The sequence below is a fragment of the Bradysia coprophila genome, assembly GCF_014529535.1.
Source record: "Bradysia coprophila strain Holo2 chromosome IV unlocalized genomic scaffold, BU_Bcop_v1 contig_106, whole genome shotgun sequence".
Classification (NCBI taxonomy): Eukaryota; Metazoa; Arthropoda; class Insecta; order Diptera; family Sciaridae; genus Bradysia; species Bradysia coprophila.
Genome location: NW_023503372.1, coordinates 5,178,707 through 5,199,878, shown reverse-complemented (window position 1 = coordinate 5,199,878; position 21,172 = coordinate 5,178,707). Strand labels below are relative to the sequence as shown.

General features: G+C 34.2%; 1 long non-coding RNA gene across 1 annotated transcript; it reads right to left on the bottom strand.

Annotated features, from left to right (window-relative positions):
* Nucleotides 1-6,193: 6,193 nt before the first annotated feature.
* On the bottom strand, nt 6,194-7,970 carry LOC119070638. Its single transcript, XR_005086539.1, has 3 exons — nt 7,916-7,970; nt 7,602-7,606; nt 6,194-6,203 (listed from the first exon to the last, which is right to left on the bottom strand). It is a non-coding gene; the product is annotated as an uncharacterized LOC119070638 (long non-coding RNA).
* Nucleotides 7,971-21,172: the final 13,202 nt, after the last annotated feature.

The window sequence follows — 21,172 nt, the reverse complement described above, 5'->3', positions numbered from 1 at the left end:
CGGTAAACGGTTACCACAAAAAAGAAATATGAAGAAAAAAAGCTAATCAAATTGAATAATTCTTCATTTTTTTTGCTATTCCTCGCAACTCCCTTTCAGCTATTTTCATGTCATTCAATTTACATTTGAATTGCTTCCTCATTCCACATCCATCTTATATCATAGAAAGTAAAACTGAAAAAAAATTGCCCTTATTCATTTCCATGAATGCTGTGTGTGTACCTGCTTACACGGGGAAAAAATCGTTTTAGTATTTGCATTAAGCCCGGCCCTTTGTATTTTGATGTAAACAATTTCTTTATATTGTAATACGGTGTGTTTGAGTTTGGAGCGCCAAACGGAAAAACGGGCTCGCCCGATAGGAAATCTACGTTGGCCTGTAGAGGCGCCACAATTTTTCTTCTGTCAGTCTTTGCAATCTACATTTTCTTTTGAAATAACTTCACTCTGATAAACATCCATGAAATTCCATAGCAGTGAAATTGGCTTTCGGAATACGTATAGAGTGCTGACAATAGTCATTTTATGACGAAATGTAATAGAATTCTACAAAAATCTGTTACGCATGAGCTTTAGTTTCCAAACAGCATTTCACTCATAACTATATTCCAAATTACCTCCAACATTCTATGAATAGCAGGTCTTAAGATAATGAAAATATTTTCGTAAATTTTCATGAAATTCTAACGAATTTGGTTTTTTTAGAATTTGCAAAAATCGCTCGAAAATTTACGAAAAGACTTTCATAAATGTAGGTCCTGTAGGGACATTTGTGAAGTCAAGCCAGCACCACTATGAGATGCTTGGGAAAAACATTACTACGTAGGATGAAAAGGTCAGTCGTAATTAAGCACACATTTGTGCGACTTTATTTTCTCTTTCTCCCCGTGAGAGAACATTTATTGTTCAATTCCAATAACTTGAACATAGGAAGACACATAGCTGTGTAGTCTTCCATCTACTATGCTTAATGACAACGTTGATGATTACCAGATAGGGAAATGCTGTTTGTAATAGAGTTTCGTAAAATTCTCTTAAAAATTTCTGTATGAGAGAGCTGAGTTGGTCTGTCCGATACTAAAAAAAAAGTATTATGGAGAAACTCTGATTCTTATGTGTTGATCAACAGTACACTCTGTTTGCGTCAGAAAATGAATATGCAAATATTGTAGCAAATAATGTGGAATCAGAAAACAGATGTACCGACGAAGCAAATAAATTCAATTTCCGAAGTCGAAGCAGAAGTACTTGATGACTAGACTGTGTCGTCTGTTAAGAACAGGGACGACAAAAATAAGCGTTAATCTCTTCAGCTGATGCCGTCCTATATCGCAAAAGAAATAGGTCAAACCACAAATACAGTAAAAGATTTTCAAAAACAACTTGGATCAAAAGAAGTAACAGATTCTAAAATTGCTAGTGATAAAATTCAAATTTGTGAGAGTTTACAAAGACCAAATATCTCGAAAACGAACCGACGCCAGCAATGCAATCAGTACTTCTGGTTCGACTTATTCATTTTATCGATATTGATATATCTCAATGGCTCATAGCCCTTAAAAACAATGTTTTATGTCACCTTTTCGCGATTCGTCTGTTAAAAAAAAAAAAACATCGAGAATCGTAACAGCATAAAATGGGGTAGATTTCCAGGGGTGAAATTCTGTATGAGAATGTTCGGGTAAGGTAAAATCATTGGAAGCAGAAAGATAAATATTAAATAGATTTCCATCAAACTTTAAAAACCATGTACACAAGACGAGACACATACCATGCAGGATCACATCACATTTTCAACCCTACATTACACTTCTTTACAACAACGCTTTGATTGGTGGGGTAAAGCATTGTAATCCGATGTTGAGAATGTGTTTAGCGTATCTAGTCGTTTAAGGTGATTCAAAATGTAAATTGGTTGACATACTTTAATTTATATGTTCGGTTTCTTTTGCAAAGTTTACGTTCTTGTTCGCTGATTTAATAAATTTATTAGCATTTACGCTCAAATTAGAACAAAATGGATTTATGTAATTTTGTCATTTGCAACGTAAAGACATCGTGAATGAAAGGGGAATTAATTGGTGAATTCGTAGATGATGTGGGTGTACTTACCGAACAGGTTAGACATTTTGATGATTAAAATGAGATCAGTTGCTGGATTCTCATATGTTTACACATTATTCTTGTAATAGGTAGGATTTTTAGTGACTCACATTTTTAAGTTAATCAGTTGTTGTAACAATCTTTTCGTAATTTGAACGGAAAAACATTCCTTTCAGAAACGGCTAGCCATACTACTATCGACAACGATGACAAAAATAAGCGACGAGCTCTGGCTTGAACTTGAACTGTCTTAAAAAAATGTATGTTACAGCGAAAGAAGTACAAGATTTCGTTTGACACAAAAGAAGTCACATTTTTGATCATTATGCCGTGGTTCGACTGCAAATAGTCACGCCTCTACAAAATACTATTGCTTCTACTATATTTCTAAAAGGGACATTACTATACCCAGTATGCAACAGCATAATAGTTCCTTTTCCAAGATAATCATCACAATATCTGCCAGATCCACCGTACTCCTATTCCATCCAAACCAAAAAGTCTCCCACGTCCGTCAACTCTACACAAATTTTTGATTTGTTTGTTTTGAGACCACACTAACAGCATTTTCTGGTCAACAACAAGTTCAGTCTGAACCATCGGGTTAGGACAGTATAGGATAAGAGGGGTACGTAAGCTGATGCTAATCCGCAAATCAACCTCTTAAACAAACCCATATTTGTAGAGAGATTTTACAATTGTGAATTGTAAATCGTACGATTGATCTATTAGAATATAGGTGTCGCTAGTAGTTGATATTTTAGACTGAAGTATGTGCACTTTGTTTAGAATCTTGGTTTTTCCAAGGTAAATATATGGGCGGATGTAATGCCATTCAGACGCGCGGCCGAGCACAATAGTTCGTTGCCACTGACATCTTTTTTTAAAATGGTTGACTAAGATTTACTTGTGTTTCACAAAATGTTGTGCCTATCACAAAACAGATGGCCCAGGTTTCTAAGCAATTTTGTTATTTTAAAGACAGGGAGAGATGGCGTTTATAGAAAACTTTCGCGACACAACACATCTGATTCGGTTGTATATGGCATTACCTCCTCACTATATTTACCTTAGGTTTTTCTTAAAGACCTATTACGGTCGATAGAGCTGAGTAGTGTTAACTAACATCAGTGAATAATCATTTACGATTAGCAAAAACCATAAGAGTTATGACACGGGAATTCGATTAACTTCCGAACCGCTCTTCAAAGTATGCAAAATACTCTCTGAGGAAATTCAGGTGCTGCATTATTATCTCGCCTAAATGTGCACACCGATTAAGGCTGCGTTGTAACGAGTCATTCAGTGAGTACATCGTTGCAGCGACCAAACACACGCTTGAGTGAACTTTAGACGTTACAGTGGAAGCCTAGAACATAGTCGCTGAGCCATTCCGCACATACACAATTGAGGCAAGTCAGGTTATATTGACAACAACGGTCTTCTCAAACTACTCAGAATGTGCCATTGATGTAACAGATTTTGTATCTTTTTTCACGACAGAGTAAAGTTAACCAGGCAGGAGCGCTTGTTTGACTAAGGACCTGAATAATCTAGTAGCCCCACATTTTTTTCGAATAAAATTTTTCAATTTACGTCAGTGTTTATTTGAGTTCATTTTCATACAGTGTATTAGGTCCCTTATTTGACGTTTCGAAAATGAACCGCTCCTGCCTGGTTTATTTTACTCTGCCGTGCTTTTTTAATGCAAAAGAACAAGAGAAGTAGTAGATTTGATTTTTATACCGCGATATGTTTGTCTTTCTAAATCGATATGCAGAGAGCATAAGGTCGTGTATATTCACAAAATATTAAATCCTATCACCTTAATTTAGAACTTCGACTCATTTCTCTGATTCGAACTTTGAACGAAGAGAACTTGTGGCTCTTAAATGACTAAAAATGTATGGCTTCAGGTGAAATTATATCAAAAATTTAACTGAAGAAAATCGTAAAATTGATTAAAACATTTTACTACTGCCATCCGTCTTATCAATCGCATTCAATAAGTCATACAATAAATATATGCAGAGGTGATGAAGCGTCGTCACAAACTCTTTTTTTTTACAAAGCAATAAATTCCCATCGTAAAGAAGACGAGCGTATCACGACAAACCTTTCTCTGCAGATTAAATTTTAATTCAATTAATTAAAAACACCAAAGTCAAAAACGTGTGCTGTTACTTTGCAAGTTTTATTTCGTATTATAACATCCGTTTCACATTAATTCTCAAAACACATCATAGAAGCGACGAGGATATGAACCGAAGCTAAAAAAAGAAAAATAAGTTTCTTCACATCTTCTAACGTTTTCCGTTTAATTAATTAATATTTTATAGCCGAAGTAGATAAATTCAAAATATTTCATCTATTACTGTATACGCTTTCCGACATGACATTAGTTTATACATCTTCTATATACATATATACGTACAGAAGGGTTCCAACTTGAAACGGAGCTTTTAATAGATGAGTGCGAGGATGAATGTAACAATGAAAGATATAAAACATTTACTTTGTTCGATCTTTTCGAGGTGAGGTGTGTTATTATCTTTGGGTATACACATTCGGATTATACACACAGTAAAGATACCGAACACCATAATACAATACATAGTAGGATGTGTATACATCCAGTGATAGAGCAAAAAGGAAAGTTATTATTTTGATAAAAAACAACGTCTCTATCATTAAAGTCGATATATACTTACATCCAGCAAAAGAGAACATTTTACGGCAGTACATTGGCGGTTGTTGTAGACCATTTTATATTGAACGGGGTTGTGCATAGCCTTTAATTGAATTAAAATACAATCTTATGCCAAGGGTTTTTATTATGTAGCTTAATTACATTTCGCGTAGATTAAAGATTACAAAACATCGACCCCATGCTGTGTAAATTTGCCTCTGCACCTGAATACATATACATACATACATATATAGATGGAAAGATGGAATTGTAGAATGGATATTGTAATGGCATCATTGGATTACAGGCACAGAGATTAAAGTGTTTAAGCCAAGGAAAATTAGTACGTTTTCGCTGCTATATGAAAAGCATTTTTCGTCTATACACCGGCACGGTATAGATTTACCGTTTGAAATCGGTTTTACGTTCGGACGATTGAGTTTTTCGATGATATAAATTTGGCATTCAACTCAAATTAAAATCATAAAGAAATATTATATTCGATATTTTCGGTTATATGCTTCCACTTCTGCTTGTTCATTCGGTTTTGAGATTGGAAGCCGAAAACTAATCTCATTTTATCCTTGAGAAATACATATTTGAATATCTTTACGCCATTCCACTTACTTTTCGTCTTCTTTTAGTTTCGCACCAACAATTCTATTCAAATTACAGCAATTTCCTCACGTTCACACAAAATTTCATTTTCTCATTTTGTTCCCCGATTTCTTCTATTATACGAAATTTATTGGAGTTTTCTTTTTATGAAATGGGATTTTCATCGAAAATTGACCTTTTCGAGAGAGGAAAAAAATCGAAGACGGAGATGGATCATTTGATTATTATTTTTGTTGTTGTAAAAACGTTAGTTGGAATATCCATGCAATAAACGTTCTTTTGAGATCTTTTGTCATTTCACGCTGCCTATGGAATATGGGCGTTGTAGCTAATTTCATTCTATTGACAAACGTTTAATTATAAGGTAGATACAATTACAGTTTGTTCGCCTTTAGACCTTTTAGATTTGTAAGAGCTTTAAAAATCATCGGTTAAGTGCTTCACAGTCTGTGATATTTTGGCGGTAAATTTGAATTCTCTAAGGGATTTTCAAATTTTGTCACTGGCTCACTCACACTGAATATGTGTGATTGATTATACGGTTTTACCATAACAACGCGCGAGTATGTCACTGTTTAACCCGTAATAAAAATGTTTAAGCAGGACGTATAATGCTTTTCAAACATCTATTACTTCAAATTTTATCTTTACAGTCTTCAACAACCATTGCGAACGTTTTCTGACACAATGACCGCAAAATACCACAGTAATACCACATAAAAGTTAATTTTTTGTTTGATAATGAATATTAATCTAGGTTATCGAATGTTAATTATCTTTTATATTACGCAAACTTTTCAGCGAAATCAATTAATTGGACCAGCTGAGAATCAGACGAAGTAAACTCATACGTAAATTTCATTGGCGTCCAGGTCCACTGTATCCCGTTGTGTTTCAGCAATTTTAAGGAATTCATCCTCTCTTCATAGCAAAATAATCCAGTATTCTCCATTCTTCGGGGTATTTGTGTAGAAGTTACGTACAATGGATTATCCTCTGTAAAGGTGTCCATTACACCATTTTATCATGTGTCGATGATACACACATTTTCGCCTATTATAGAGATTCGAGATTGTGTCCTCGTCTAACATATAAATCTCAGATCTCTGAATTTTTATAGCTACAGTCTCGAGTCTCTACCCTTGTTAAATATACGAATTAATTGATTTCCTTGCAAAACTTACCGACCATATGTGTTTGTGTGGTGTACACATGATCTTCTGTGCAAAGAATAAAATTTAATTACGAATCTGTTTTTGTTGGTGAGTGTATTCAGTGGTAGTGGTATATTGTTTACTTGTAATTTTCACATGATAATGGACTTACATTTTGAGGGTTTTATTTTCCCTTGTGGGTGCTTACATTGGCGTTATTGTGTGCAGGAAGCTTATGAAACTCTATTGGATTTTTTTTCGATTTCAGTTAGTCAATTAGTGTGAGATATTAAATATTTATAGACATGCATCGTAGTGAGTCAATTTCAGGAGATGTACTTATAACCTAACCGCTAGGGGTAAATTACGCAAGCAAATCTTGTCCCGCCTACTTTCATTGGCGTCTATTGACGTACTATATCCTTAGGAATATTTGCTCCTCGCCTAACCGTTATTTTCGCCAGAGCGCTTGAAGTTAGCAAGGTTAGATATAATTGTCGATGGCTTTCGTTTTGTCCAGAGGTGTCACCCAATGTTTTGAAAAAAGATGTTTGAAGTTGTGTGTAACGCGAAATAATAGGGAGTTTGCGCAGATGACGTATAAATTATAAGTTATCTTAAATATAAATTCGAATTTATAAGTTATAAGTCAGGTTGATATAAGTCTAAAGTTATAAGTCAACCACCTATAAAGTGAAAATACATAAGTTCATTAGTCAAAAGTATGAACATCAAAAGTTATAGAGATGGGAAAATGGTGGATCATGTAGAGCAATTTCACTTTAGGAACCAACCCACAGTGACATCAACAATCCTAAAAATTTAGAAGACAAGAAATAAAAACCTGTAAAATCCACCAACATCTTGAAGTACTTGGGCTGGGCAACGAAAGAAACCATTTTGCTCATTGTCATTCTTCTAACCCTAGAAATAAACTTGCTGACCAAACTTTTTTCATAGCTCTTCAGCGTGAAGAGCTACAACTGATGACAGAGTCAGGACCATCATTTATCGATGGTATTTCCCGGATCTTTTACATGAGCTTTGTTTCTGAGGTCGAGGTTAGAACTGAAGTTCCATCAAATCAATTAATCATTCTCATATAAACGTGATCAGAAAAGGTAATTTTTGAGAATTGATTCTGATGCGAAAATGAATCTAAAATACAGAATTTAAAAAAACGCCTAAATGTATGCTTTTCAGCAAAGCAGCCATGCCTCTTAAGGTTGAAGAACTGGATTTTTTTGTCTTGATAAAAAATTTCATAGGATGAACGTAGTGGTCTTCGTCTACGTGAAATGATAGATCAAGTCAATTCTATCTTGACTCCCATCAATTGCTATTGTTGCACTACAGTTAACGTCAACCGAATTTGTGTCTAAGTTTGCTTCAGCTATTTTACCAGCTTTTACCAGCTATTCCACTTTTACAAACACACTGCTTAAACGTTCAATCCAAAAATACATTTTCAATAAAATTCAATAAACATTTCTGAATTACGTCCCATCATATAATTGGGGAATATCTGTGGAAAGATTGTAATTATGTAAATCAACATCGACAGACGAGACGCTTGTTTGGACAAATTATTATGGTCTGGTTACTTTCTTCGTTCAATGTTAATTTTGGTTCCATAATCATAATATATGTCTGGATGGAAAATTGCTTTTTTCGTTTCATTAGTCAGAATTTAAATGTTCTGGATGCTCTATGGGATTTAATGTTTCAAGTTTCATTTGGTGCATAGTATAGGATGAGAGCCTCGAGCTAAATCTTGCGAAAGGAATTACAAAACTTAAGAGTTTCTATCCAAATAATTCCATATTCGTTATCACATGGTACAGCGTTACTATACGTAAATACGTATGTGTATGGTAACGCTGATGTTACTTGTGTAAGGAATAACATGAATTTGATTGAAAGAAATTGTTGTTGGATGTTACACTCCTATGGCTGTAATCGTCATTTTCCATGCTAAAGGCCTTTTTTAGCCAATGAGAGGTTTCCAGCACGAGCCGGATGCGAAAATAGTCTTATTGGATTGAATCAACGCACTTCAAGAAAAAGTGATTCGAGTGACAGCTTTCAGTACTCTATTTAGAGTACAAATCATGCTTGAAGTGCGTTGATTGAATTCTAATTTATTCTCTAGGCAGCTAAGTGAATTTAGTTCAACTGGAATTTCATAGTTTTAGACTGGTCTAAGTTCGGTTTTAGGTCTCTATATACACCATGTATGCCCAATACAATTGAAGCGACATCCAATGCAAGAACACTGAGAATATCCACTACAATTACACGTAAATTCTTTATTTTTGGGATATCAAATGTGGAATTATCAATTTAAAAGATCTTCGATTTCAAAACAGCTGGCAAAAATACAGACATCAACGTAATGTACTTACTCCGAATAAGCATCGTGTTTATTATGTATAGCATTACATGCATCTCGAGTATAAATTTGATATTCTCTGAAACAAGATTACTCGCTGTACAAACTTTGATATGAATAAGATGAGGACATTGATAAGAAGCTTTCACTATTTGTGCAGGGAAAATCGGTTCGTTGTATGTGAATATCTTCTACATAAATGCAGAAATGGGATGAAATGATATTGGATTTTAGTTTTAAGGGAAAAACAACGAAAAAGAATGTTTATTTTGCATACGTGTAACCGACGGCAAACATTTTTCTATTTCGTTGACTCAACTTTTTTTTTGGATTGAAAGGATTTAATGAACTTTTTTGCTGCAATAGAATTTGTGAAATCTTCTAAGAATGCCACAGATAATAGGGAAATGCTGTTTGGAAACTAAAGCTCAAACGTAATAGATTTTTGTAGGAAATTTCGTCATAAAATTACTAAGAGAGAGAAAACATTTATTTATTTTACCGACATTTACAATAAATGTTAGCTTAATAGACTCGGAATACTTGTCTAACTTCATGAATTTACGGTTAATTTTGGCTAGTCAGAGTTCTATTTTTTATGAACTAACTTCACTGCAATGACATTTCATGAATTTTTACCGTAGTAAGTTATTACAAGAGTAAAGTATACAATCAAAATGTTCAGTTTTTTGAATTTGAATTTATTGACCAGCAGAGAAAACTCCTAAGGTGGTGCAGAAGACATAGTATGTTGTGTTACAAGTATTGTAATGTTGATTTTTTGCAGCACTAGACCCAAATTGGGTCATGTGCTGAATAAATCTCATTACAATACGTGTAACACATCATGCTTTGTGCCAACCGAGAATTGAAATAGACAAGAGCACAAAAAATCATAATTTTCATTGTAAACAATCACTCTTCAAATTTGATCGATCACATTGCTTTGCATTTTCTCAAACGAATGCTGTAACAACTCATACAAATTCCATTTCAACACTGCTTTGAGTGTTGTAATATCACATCAAACGGGTGCGGAAATAAATCACTTTACAACACTAAAATGAGTGCTGAAAAGAGTCGTATTTCAATTCTCGGTGGCACAATTTAAAAATCAAAATCATTGGTTAGGAAATTAAATTTTCGATCACATTGTCCATGAAAATATTGTTCGATGAAGTGACAGAAGTGACCTGTGAAATAGTGCTCAAATCCACGATCTATACACTTAACTTCACTTCAACAACTGTATACTTTACTTAAATATAGTGCAAGATTGGTGTAGTACGCGAAACTTAAGCCTGAACATCGACAAATGCTTCAGTTTAACTATCTCGAACAAAAGAAACAAAACCAGCTTCGTCTACAACATCGATGACTCGGACCTAGCAACCTTAACCGTAAAATCTGACTTGGGCGTAATATTCGACGACAAATTCAGCTTCAAGGAACACATCGATAATGTCATCAGAAAGGCCTACAAAATGCTTGGTTTCATTTTCCGATCAACCAAATGCTTCAGGTCACCGAAAAGTCTCATCGTGCTTTACAGTGCATATGTGCGAAGCAGATTGGAATACTGCTGTTCCATCTGGAATCCCATCTACACCATGTACAGCGACAGTATTGAAAGAGTACAGCGAAAATTCACCCGCATGCTCTACTACGAATTCCATTGGATAAAACCGGATTATCACACTCGACTGAAGCAACTGAACTTACAATCACTCGAAACGCGTCGACTACAGTTCGATGAATTTTTGCTCCATAAACTGGTTCACGGTAACATCGACTCAACCCTGAGCTCTGCACTCAACTTTAATCGCCCATCTCGAGTCACCCGCAACCAGCGAACTTTTTACCTACCGTTCAACAAAAATCAAACATTCAGCGCAATTCCTCTATATATAGACTTCAGAGCAACCACAATGAATACTATTCTTCGATTGACATACTGGAACCGAATTTTTCTGTATTTAAGAACCGAGTTAAGTCTCTCTATGAGATCTAAGAGTTACAGTTTGATCAACGGATGTAAGATTTTTTTTTCTTTAATTTTTTCTTTTCTTTGATTTCCACTTTAATCTCCTTTTGAGACTATGAATTTAATGATTTAAAAACGACAACTTGTACGTAAATTAACGGTTAATATGTAATTAGGGTAGTGGCCTGTATATTAATCGAAATAAATAAACAAACAAACAAATATAATGAATATACTGCAATAATGTGGCGCCTCTACAAGCCAACGCAGGTAAGTAATTTTAGGAAAGGAGTATCAAAATTCAATATTAACAGAAGGACATGGTCTTATTGTCGTAAAAACATAATCGTAACTGTTTTCCCTATACAAACAGATTTATTAACAAAAACCAAGTTTGAATACGTTTTTTACTACTGTTTTGCACACGTTAAAATTCCCATTTTCGTACGGAAGCTGTTTTTGATTTCTCTCATTTGTCATTTGAAATTGCATATGAAATGATAGGAATCAGAGAAACGGAGATGAACAGAGTAACAGTAACAGCCTAGATACGAAAGTGGGATTTTTTACGTGGGCAACGCAGTAATATGTGTTAATGTAAAGTTTGAGTTTAACTAGACAAAATTTCGCTAAAACCCAGGTAATGTTGTTAATAAAATAGCGGTCTATACTAATCGTCTATGCTCTATGTATACTCTCGTCTATACAATCTTTTATAACGCACGGGTAATTCTGATACCGATTGTACCAAACTTTGAATGTTTATTTTAAACTTTTTAGAAACACATGGCTAGTTTCCATACCGGTCAATTTTCAAAGTTTAATAATAATAATAAACCTGGACAATGGACACAGACGTAACGGTATAATATTTAAATTTTGGAGGAATTTGAATGAAAAAAATGTTAGGTTTTTGTTCCAAGTAACTGTAAACACGAAATTTGACTGGCCGAACGAACACGCGCTCGGTTTTCATTCAAATATTGATGAGGTTGTCTCTATGGATGAAATTTGACAGTAATTTGACAATTCGTATGACCTTGGAACAGACCTATAGCAAAATGATTGTTATAGCAAATGAAGTAAGAGATTTTGTGTGGGACATTATGTGAAGCAGAGATTTTCATTTGTAATTCATTTTCAAAATATGTTCAAACATTTAAAATGAGTCGGCTATAAGGGCTTTTTTGAGCGCGAAATTTTGGAATTCTATTCAGTAACGAGAAAAATGAGTGACGGCCTCTACTTAATGTATTCTTACATAGCAAAGTGAATGTTTGAGCAAATGAAATAAAAAAATTTGTATTGGACATTCAACGAAAAAATTAACAAAAGAAGTAGGAGATTTTACTCTCGAAGGTAAATTAAAATTTGAGAGCAGTCAATATTTATTTGGCTCCACCTTTTTGTTTTTGCTATCTTCTTAGCTACATCTTTAGAATGCTTTGATGAACATAGATTATTTAGGATGATTAAGATTTTAACTAAGAATTCAGTTCCACTGGCACTGTTCCAGTTATTTTATAACAGGAACGGTTTTACGGGCGGTACATAAAAGCCTCTGCTATCATGAATAGCCTTCTTTTCTATAAACCACTACCATAAATGAACCTTACACTCCAAAATTTCGCTTCGTATTCAGTTCATTCTTGGCTAATAATTAAATGCAAAACATGTACTCGTTGAAGGAGCAAAGTTATGATAACTTTACTGGATTTGTGGTTACTGGAGTTGCTAACACAAAAGTAAATACAAAATTTAAATTAATCAAAACCACATTTCAATGTGTGCAATGTACACACACTACGAAGTATTTAGAAACAATTTCATATGCGAAAACATAATTGTCGAATTCTGCCAAGCATATCCGCCCCGCTTTGCTGCTAAAAACACATTTCCATGTTATAATACAATAAAACACGAGAGATCACAATTCGTGGAGACGTGTTTCGCACAGCATGATTTTCTCATCGAACACACACAACAATGAACCGAGCGCTACAAAATGCTCAATGTCTTTGTTTTCAATTAACATGATCCATTTGATAAAATAATAAATTGAATCATTTTTATGATATCCCCAAAGGTGTACTAAAAAGATGTATGAATCGGCATTATTCAGCAATAAGTGTTTTATGTCAAAATCTTACAAATTGACGAATGCCGAAATGGGAATGGAGTGTACAAGGTAGATGGTATAATATAGACGGAGATTGGTTACAACACGTACCATCGAACATACCACCCATCCACCCACCAGGTACAACATCTATATGTAATACAAAATACGTATAGATTGTCATTGTACGTTAATACGATGTCAAACGTGTTTCAAATTCAGAAAACACACATATATCGCTCTATATCAATTTCAGCGTGGCATTGAATTATATACAAACATCAACGATGATGAATTTCGTTGGATTTGTTGTCTTATTCGATTTCGAGTGAACAAATACGGGAAGAATATGTTAAATAAAATGATTTCCCAGTTTCCTATAGATTTTTGCTTATTTTTGATAAATTGTGACCGGGTGCATGTATTTCATTTTGAAGCTTGGTTTACTGGTGGAAGTCGCAAATTTATTGGAAAATTATTATTTGTGTGTGCGAGATATGAAACATATTGGTATGGAAAATCTGACTACAATTCCCATACACAACCGTTTTTGTCTGGAAGTACAATCAGTACTCGGGTTTTGGTCATATCTTCTTGTATTATTAGGTGTCGATTCCCATTGATGCACAATACTTTGAACATCAATATTTTGTGTTGTACCAACGGTTCAAAATTGGATTTGAAATAAAAATGTCCACGGTACCTCAATTGGTTAGAGCATCAGCCCGGCAAGTTGAAGTTGTGAGTTTGTGTAAGTATTTCAAAAATATCTAAAATAATATTTTGGTTTGATCAGCTGTGTTTACATATAAACATATAAACTAGGATGTCTAATGTCTAACAATTTCTAAATTATTTTACTTTTACATCGACTGAAACCCTTTAACGACAGTATCCTGATGTGAGATGAGTTAAATTGTGAAATAAACGATTTCCTTGAAATGAGTAACAACCCAAAAACCCTTAAGTGGAAAAGGTGACGCAAGTCCTTGTGTCTTTACATACAAAATAACAGTTATCACTCTGAAAACATTTTAATAAAAGAATCTAACTCCAAAGATACTGGAGTCACAAATAGCAGATGATTTTTTAAATTTTCTTAAAAATAGTGAGGTTTCCTCAACATCTGCCACTTGTTGCGTAATATTTTTGGAATAATTTTGTTTTGTAAGTAAAGACACAAGGACTTACGTCACCTTAAATTAGAGATCAACAATGTTTCTACACTTTTATTGGACCCTTTAATGAGACCTAAATGCTGAGTACCTACATGTATAACCGTGCGGTTACATACGGTACCTTTATGATTTAAAGAAATATTCATCCCATAAATACATCGGGATTACTTTACAATGAATTTTAATTTAAATCAGTTGATTATGTATGCAATTTTTAATGAACCACTGCAGCTACGCGATACAGGAATGTAAAAAGAAATTAATTTAAAGTTAAGTTTGATATACGGTTCAGCCTTGGCTTAATAGGAGCTTGTATATTGTGAATTGTGATATTTATTTTGTTGTCCACATAATTTTTAACAATTTTAGGTGATAATGAGAGCAGAGATAATGGAGATAATTCAAATAAAAATTGTCTGTCTCACCAATGGATTTACGCCACAAGCAGAAGTGTAGTGAAATCGTTCAAAGGAATCGCTTCAGAACATTACCTGTGGCAGATAATCAAACTCTACGTAATGAGAAGTATAATTCCTTTTCGTTTGATTGGAGTTAGATTATCTGCCACATGCAATGTACTGAAATATTTTCTGTCAGTGATGTTGGGCCTTAATTCTCTGAATAGGAATTTGACATTGAATATGAATACGACTGGGGGACGATATACAGTTCTTGTTGAAAGTGTTGTTTCTCCCACAAAATGGGTTTATCCTTGAGGGAATAACCCAAGACATAATCACATAGTTACAAGTGATTTCCTAATGATTCTACTCATATTCATTCTCCATAGGAATGCATCTAGATTGCTTGCAGCACAGACAATATGTTCTTGTTCCCTTGACTGAAAGTCAGGGTCTTACACCAGAAAATACTGAAATATGTGGGTAACAAAAAGGTTCACTGTGATTGAAATGTATGAAATGCTATGAAAAACGTTAAATGTGGGTAACAAGAAATCGTTGAGGGCACGATAACTTGAGTAATTTTTAACCAATTTGGATGATTCTTTTTTTTAAATTTGTGGAATTGAAATCCCGAGGCTAAGTTCGAAGATGGGCTATGTGGGACGAAGGATCTGGAAGCTATCCCAGAAAAACAGGATTTTACACTGTTGATTATAGCCTCAATCGAAAAAGATTACTTTGATGAAATTTGATTTTGTTGCGTAGTGTGTGTAAATCATATAAGTATGTTTTCGATAATGTGCATGAAACAAGTAGGAAGAAAAATTTCGTCACTACATGCCCAGCCTCTAACCGGTAAACATCTCTTGTTAGTGTACTGCTAACAACTTGATAGTTGACTATCAAATTTGATAGTTGACTAACAAATTTAATGCGTCTACTCCCAAAGAAAGATGTTTTTTTTACTCAAGGTCTTACGGCAGAAAAACTTCATGAGCTATGATTGAAAAGTGTAGGAAATTTTATGAAAAACGTTAAATGTAACCATCATTCTTTGTAGGCAATATAAGATATAAGTCATTCTCAACAAATTTCTGAATATTTTTTTAAATTCATTATTCCAACAATCAAACAAAATATGTTACAACTCCCATACGAGTGTGAAGTTTGCGGCCAGAGCAAAGCGAGGGCCGTAATTCTCACGAGTCGTAATAATTTTATGATATATTATATTCGACCAATAGAAAAATTCAATTTTACCGATAAAAAATAATAAAATACCGATAGAAATGTGGTACATGTCGCTGGCACCTCTTCAGTAAATCAGTAAAAAGTAAAAAAAAATTGTCTTTCCTTCAGCCTTTGTCGATTTTGGAAATATAAAGCAAAGGCGGGTCGTTCCTAGCGAATTCATCCTTTTACAAAATGTAATGAGAAGACGTTTTGTTCGTTCCTAGGGAAATTCATCCTTCTACGAAATGTAACTTAATGACGTTTTGTCAATTCCACACTCTTTTCGTTTTCTGAATCGACAAAAGTGAAAAAACGAAAAAAAAAAAATAATTCATTTATCGGTCGTTTATTACCATTCACATTTTATTCTCGATTGATGGTTTTGCAAAATACCGAGGGACTTCCTTTTTGTACAAAACTGTAAGAGAAGAACATCTGTCGGTTTTTTTTTATTTTTTACCAAAGTGAAAGAGTCCTCTCATCGTTCCATATTTGTAAAACTTCGCATCAACTCTGATTAAATTTGACAAAATGGCAATCAAACAGAATAATAGATAGCTCATACGAGTGGGAAGTTTGCGGCCAGAGCGAAGCGAGGGCCGTAATTCACACGAGTCGCATTTTATTTACGATTTGTGGTTGATTGAAAATCTTGCTGCAAATTTCTAAGAAAAATGAGAACTCAAAAATTGTCAGTCAAGGGACCTGACCCGCCCAAAAGGTGGGACCTAGTATACGTGAAAACAAAAAAATATTCGTCATAACCAGTGAAGTAAAATCTATTAAATCGAAAGAAGTAGCGTATTCTCTAACTGCTAATGATATACTTGCCGTATTAAAAACGTGAAAGAAAAATTGTGAAGAAATAAACTGAACACTTTCTCAAAAGCACAAGTAATAACTACAAACAGTTATGTAATCAGTCAAAAATCCCATAAAGACGAAGGAGTGTCACTCCATTGGAGTGACGCAAAACTTTTACTCACGAAATGAAATGATATCAGTGTTGCGAATGCAACAGCCCAGGCAGAGGAGTTGTAATGTTTCGATAGCAAAAATCTGAGATTTAAATTTTTTGTTGATTTATTCAAAACGGTATTGATAAGCTTCAAATTTCCTAAATTAAATACAAAAAATCTAGTAAGTTTTCTCGATTCTAATTGACTTTCGTTTCTTGCATTTAGTCTTCAACCGGACGTCTAATTAATCTTCAAGCGGATGTGTGTGTGCACCGTAGCACACACAACTGAGATCCTAATTTACAACTTTAGGCAAATTTTATAGCCGACGAATCAAATTATTTGCAAATTTAAAATCTACTCGCCACAAAGATGATGCAATATTGACAAAAACTGAATTCTTTGAATTCACAGCAGCTCAGTGGTGACATCTGACATCATTAATCAAATAAGGGCGCGTTTACAACAATCAGAATAGGTGACGATTTCAGCTCGGATACACAAAAAGTCACCTTTACAACAAATAGTTTAGCTTTAAAAATTGCCTTAGTCGTGACAACAACAATATAGCTATAAAACGACTATATACAACAATATAAAACTATGTGACTTTATATACATAAGGGCTCTTCCCTTCGATTACAAATACAACAATATAATGATGTACTGACTACAATCAATTATTTATAGCTATAAACTGACCATACACAACGATATATAGGCATGTACTGAATATATTCAACTATGTATGTCTATATTTAATTATATTGACATGCACTGACTATGTACATAGTCAACTGTATATAGTTATATACTGTCTACGTGCGACTATATATAATCCGAAATCTTCACTTACATGAGGTAAAAATTCATTTCGCATCAAGTGACAATATTTCCTTTGCCTTTATTGCGAAACCCGTTGTATACACCTCGAAGATAAATGCTTTTTTAGGCACACGATGTGTATTGTCACACTCGGCCTACGGCCTAGATTATCATACAAAAAGCCAAACTTTGAAATGCGATATCTCGGCTAATATTAACCGATTTGGACATATAACTCGTTTGATGCCTAAAACAGAACTCCCAAGAGAAAATTTTGAAAAACATTCTTGTACTTTGCGTCACGCCGCTTACTCACTTGCGGACATGAAACATTTGCATCGCAAACGATTCCGATAGTTAATTCCAAACAACACTCACTAATATTCCATAAGAAGATGGAACCAATTTTTCCCCGTTAACTTAGGAAATGACTATTAACGCTCGAATATTAGATTGTGTACAAGTACATTTTAATGAGAAAGTCGACATAATAAGGAAATGGGGAGTTTCACCTTATCATGTGGTTAGGGATGGCAAAAAAAATAATTCCAATTTAACAAACATTTTCCACTTTTGACTGTCTGCTAATAATATTCGAGTTTGCGAATAAATTTTTTTCTCGTTCCTTCTGCGTCGTTTTTTTTTTGCTGTGTGTTCATGTTTTATTTTATGAAAATTTGTTGAGTAAACGAAATATTATGAATACCTGTGTGCAAATAAAATGTGATCAAATGAAATAAATTAGAATTTTTTTTTCATCTTCCTTATATTACCAGAATGAGATGAGTAAAATATACATGTAGAATGGATATAATATGGAAATGTTTGTAAAATTGCAAAATACAGAGAGGCGGAAAAAAATGAGGGAGAAAGAAATATTGGAAAATATTATTTTTTTTGTTCATATATTCCATGCCAACAAAAATTATATTAACATATCGTACCGAACCTTATGGATGGAAAAATATTTATTTTATGGCTGCAAAAAAACATAAGGTTAATAGATTCGGTGTCGTGAGGACATTACTTAATAATAATGAGTTTAATGCGCAGATCGTGAAATTGATTAAATTAAAATTGCAAATATTTATGTAATAAAATGAGGAGAAAAAAAAATACTTACACGGCCGAAAAAAGGGGGATTATTAGGTTTTAATTTACATTTTATGTACGCTCATCATAAAATGTTATATTATGCCACATGATTCTAATCTTTTCATTCTTATTCTCCACACCAGGGAAAAGAGTACAATGTTAAATGGATCGTTGATAATATTTTGTAAATATGTTTTTGTATAAATTCAACATTTATATGCATCATCGTATGGAATACTATATGCTTATCGTGAGTTACATATTCTGGAAACTGGGGCTGCGGAATTTCAATGCACAGTTACGTCTGTACGGAGAGGTAATGGATTGGTGAAAAAAGAACTTTAAATTAGAATTAATCGAGTCGTAATTTAAAAACTTTTAAAAATGTATCCACTCGCGTTCAACGGAATCGACAACGGAATAAAAAAAGGTGCGACGGATGACAAACTTCGAGCATCACACAGCTGGGCTCACGTGGTCACTATGGACAGAATGTCATAACGTCGAAAGTTTAACTTGTTGTCTTTCACCCTCGCGGTAATGATGCTGTGTGCATGTCATTCAGTCACATAACCACTTAGATTTAAGAGGTTCCGAGTCTTCAGGTTTGATACAGACCGAATACTGTGTCGCCATCTCGTTTCATTGGAATGAAACGCTTGTGATTATTCTTAATATCATTTTTCTTGCTCCACAGTAGTTGCAGTGACGAAAATTATGGTCCCTTGTTTTCAATGAATCTGTATATCTGGTCACTGGAATTAATTTGTGAGAGGTTTTTGCTGACAAATCCATAAAAGGTTTTGACCATCTCTTGAATTGACGGACCATTTTTTACAAGAACCTTTCGTAAATTTAAATTTAATTTTTTTCCGATAACCAGACCTTCGACCTCGGAGATTAAAGATATCTCTAGGACATATAACCACTAAAATGTTGAAATGAAAATTTTTGTGTTCCATACCTTGGTACACTTGTTGCATACGGCTTTGTAACACTGCTGATGGCATCATGGGTATGTGGCACTCTGCATGTTCTATATTAACTTACATGTGGCTATTGTAGCATCAGAGTGAAAAACATATAAAGCCACAGAATGGAAATTGTTAGCATTTATCGAAGACTTCCGCAACTATTAAACTATTCAAACGCAACAAACAGCACAACATTAATTACAAATTGTTGTATACCCTTTTCTGCCGTCTCATTTAGTTCATCGTTCCAATAATAAATAGCAAATTACATTCCAGCTCCAGCATTTCCAAAATTAAACAAACAACAAAAATCTTTCACCGAAATGATGGGAATCATGGTCTCGAAAACACGCAGAGGGATGCAAATTTAATCACACTCGAGGAAAAAAGGGTTCCGTTCAATTCAAAATTCACCCTTGAGCTCTACGGCAAACACACTCAAATATTCATTCAATCCGATTTCAGCTCAACAACACCACTCAAGCATTTAATGCTATTATTCCACCTGACTACTGAAGATGTTAAAAAATCAATTTTCTCGTCAATATTTGATTATCATTGGTAAAATGTAACTAAACCAAATATGGCATCGGAAAAAGATTATCGATGTTTGTGAGCTTAGGGGGGTGTGTTTCTTATTCCATCATTTTTCTTTAGTTATTCATTCTTGTTGTCATTTTGTTTGTTAAACACCGAGGAAAATACGAACTTGGTGAGGTGGAAAATTTGTAGACATTTTCCCGTATACTGGACATGGACCACTGGTGAACAAAAAAATCTCTTTAAAAAACGCATAATTCCGAATCGACTGTCTATCATCAAATCGATTAAATTGCTAAAAGTCAATTTGATTTACTGTCTAAATGCTACAAATAAATGTACTTAAGGATGTTGATATTCCCATAGCTACGATTCGATCCACTTAAACAAGGCAATTTAGTTCAAATTTCATTTTCTATTATTAAAACAGAATGTTTCTAGCCCATCAATACATGTAGCCATACGGCCGTCTTATATTAGGGTGATCCAAAAAGCACTTTAGTTTCTTTTTCTCGGGTCCCCCTCGTGATTCTGAAAAGCGTTGACGAGAAATAAAGATTGAAAAAAAAAAATGACGGAAACCCTTTGTTGGATTATAGGAGGACAGGGTCGGACTGGCTACCGAAAGGCGCTTTTGTGCAAAAAACGTCTGAAGGGAAAACAAAGCACCAAAAAGCACTTCCGAGAGGCGTTAATATAATTGAAAGGAAATTAGAAAATCGCATTTGGTATTTGTCAAGGTGCCACATTTGACCAGTAAGGCTTTCATAGGATCGTGACCTACAGGATCTACAAAAGCAGATCTACAAATCTCCTGACGAGATTTGAACCCGGCACCTTCAGTAAACAATACGAGAATCTCCACACTGAGCCATTGCGTTCTTAATCCCGTCGGAGTTTATTTC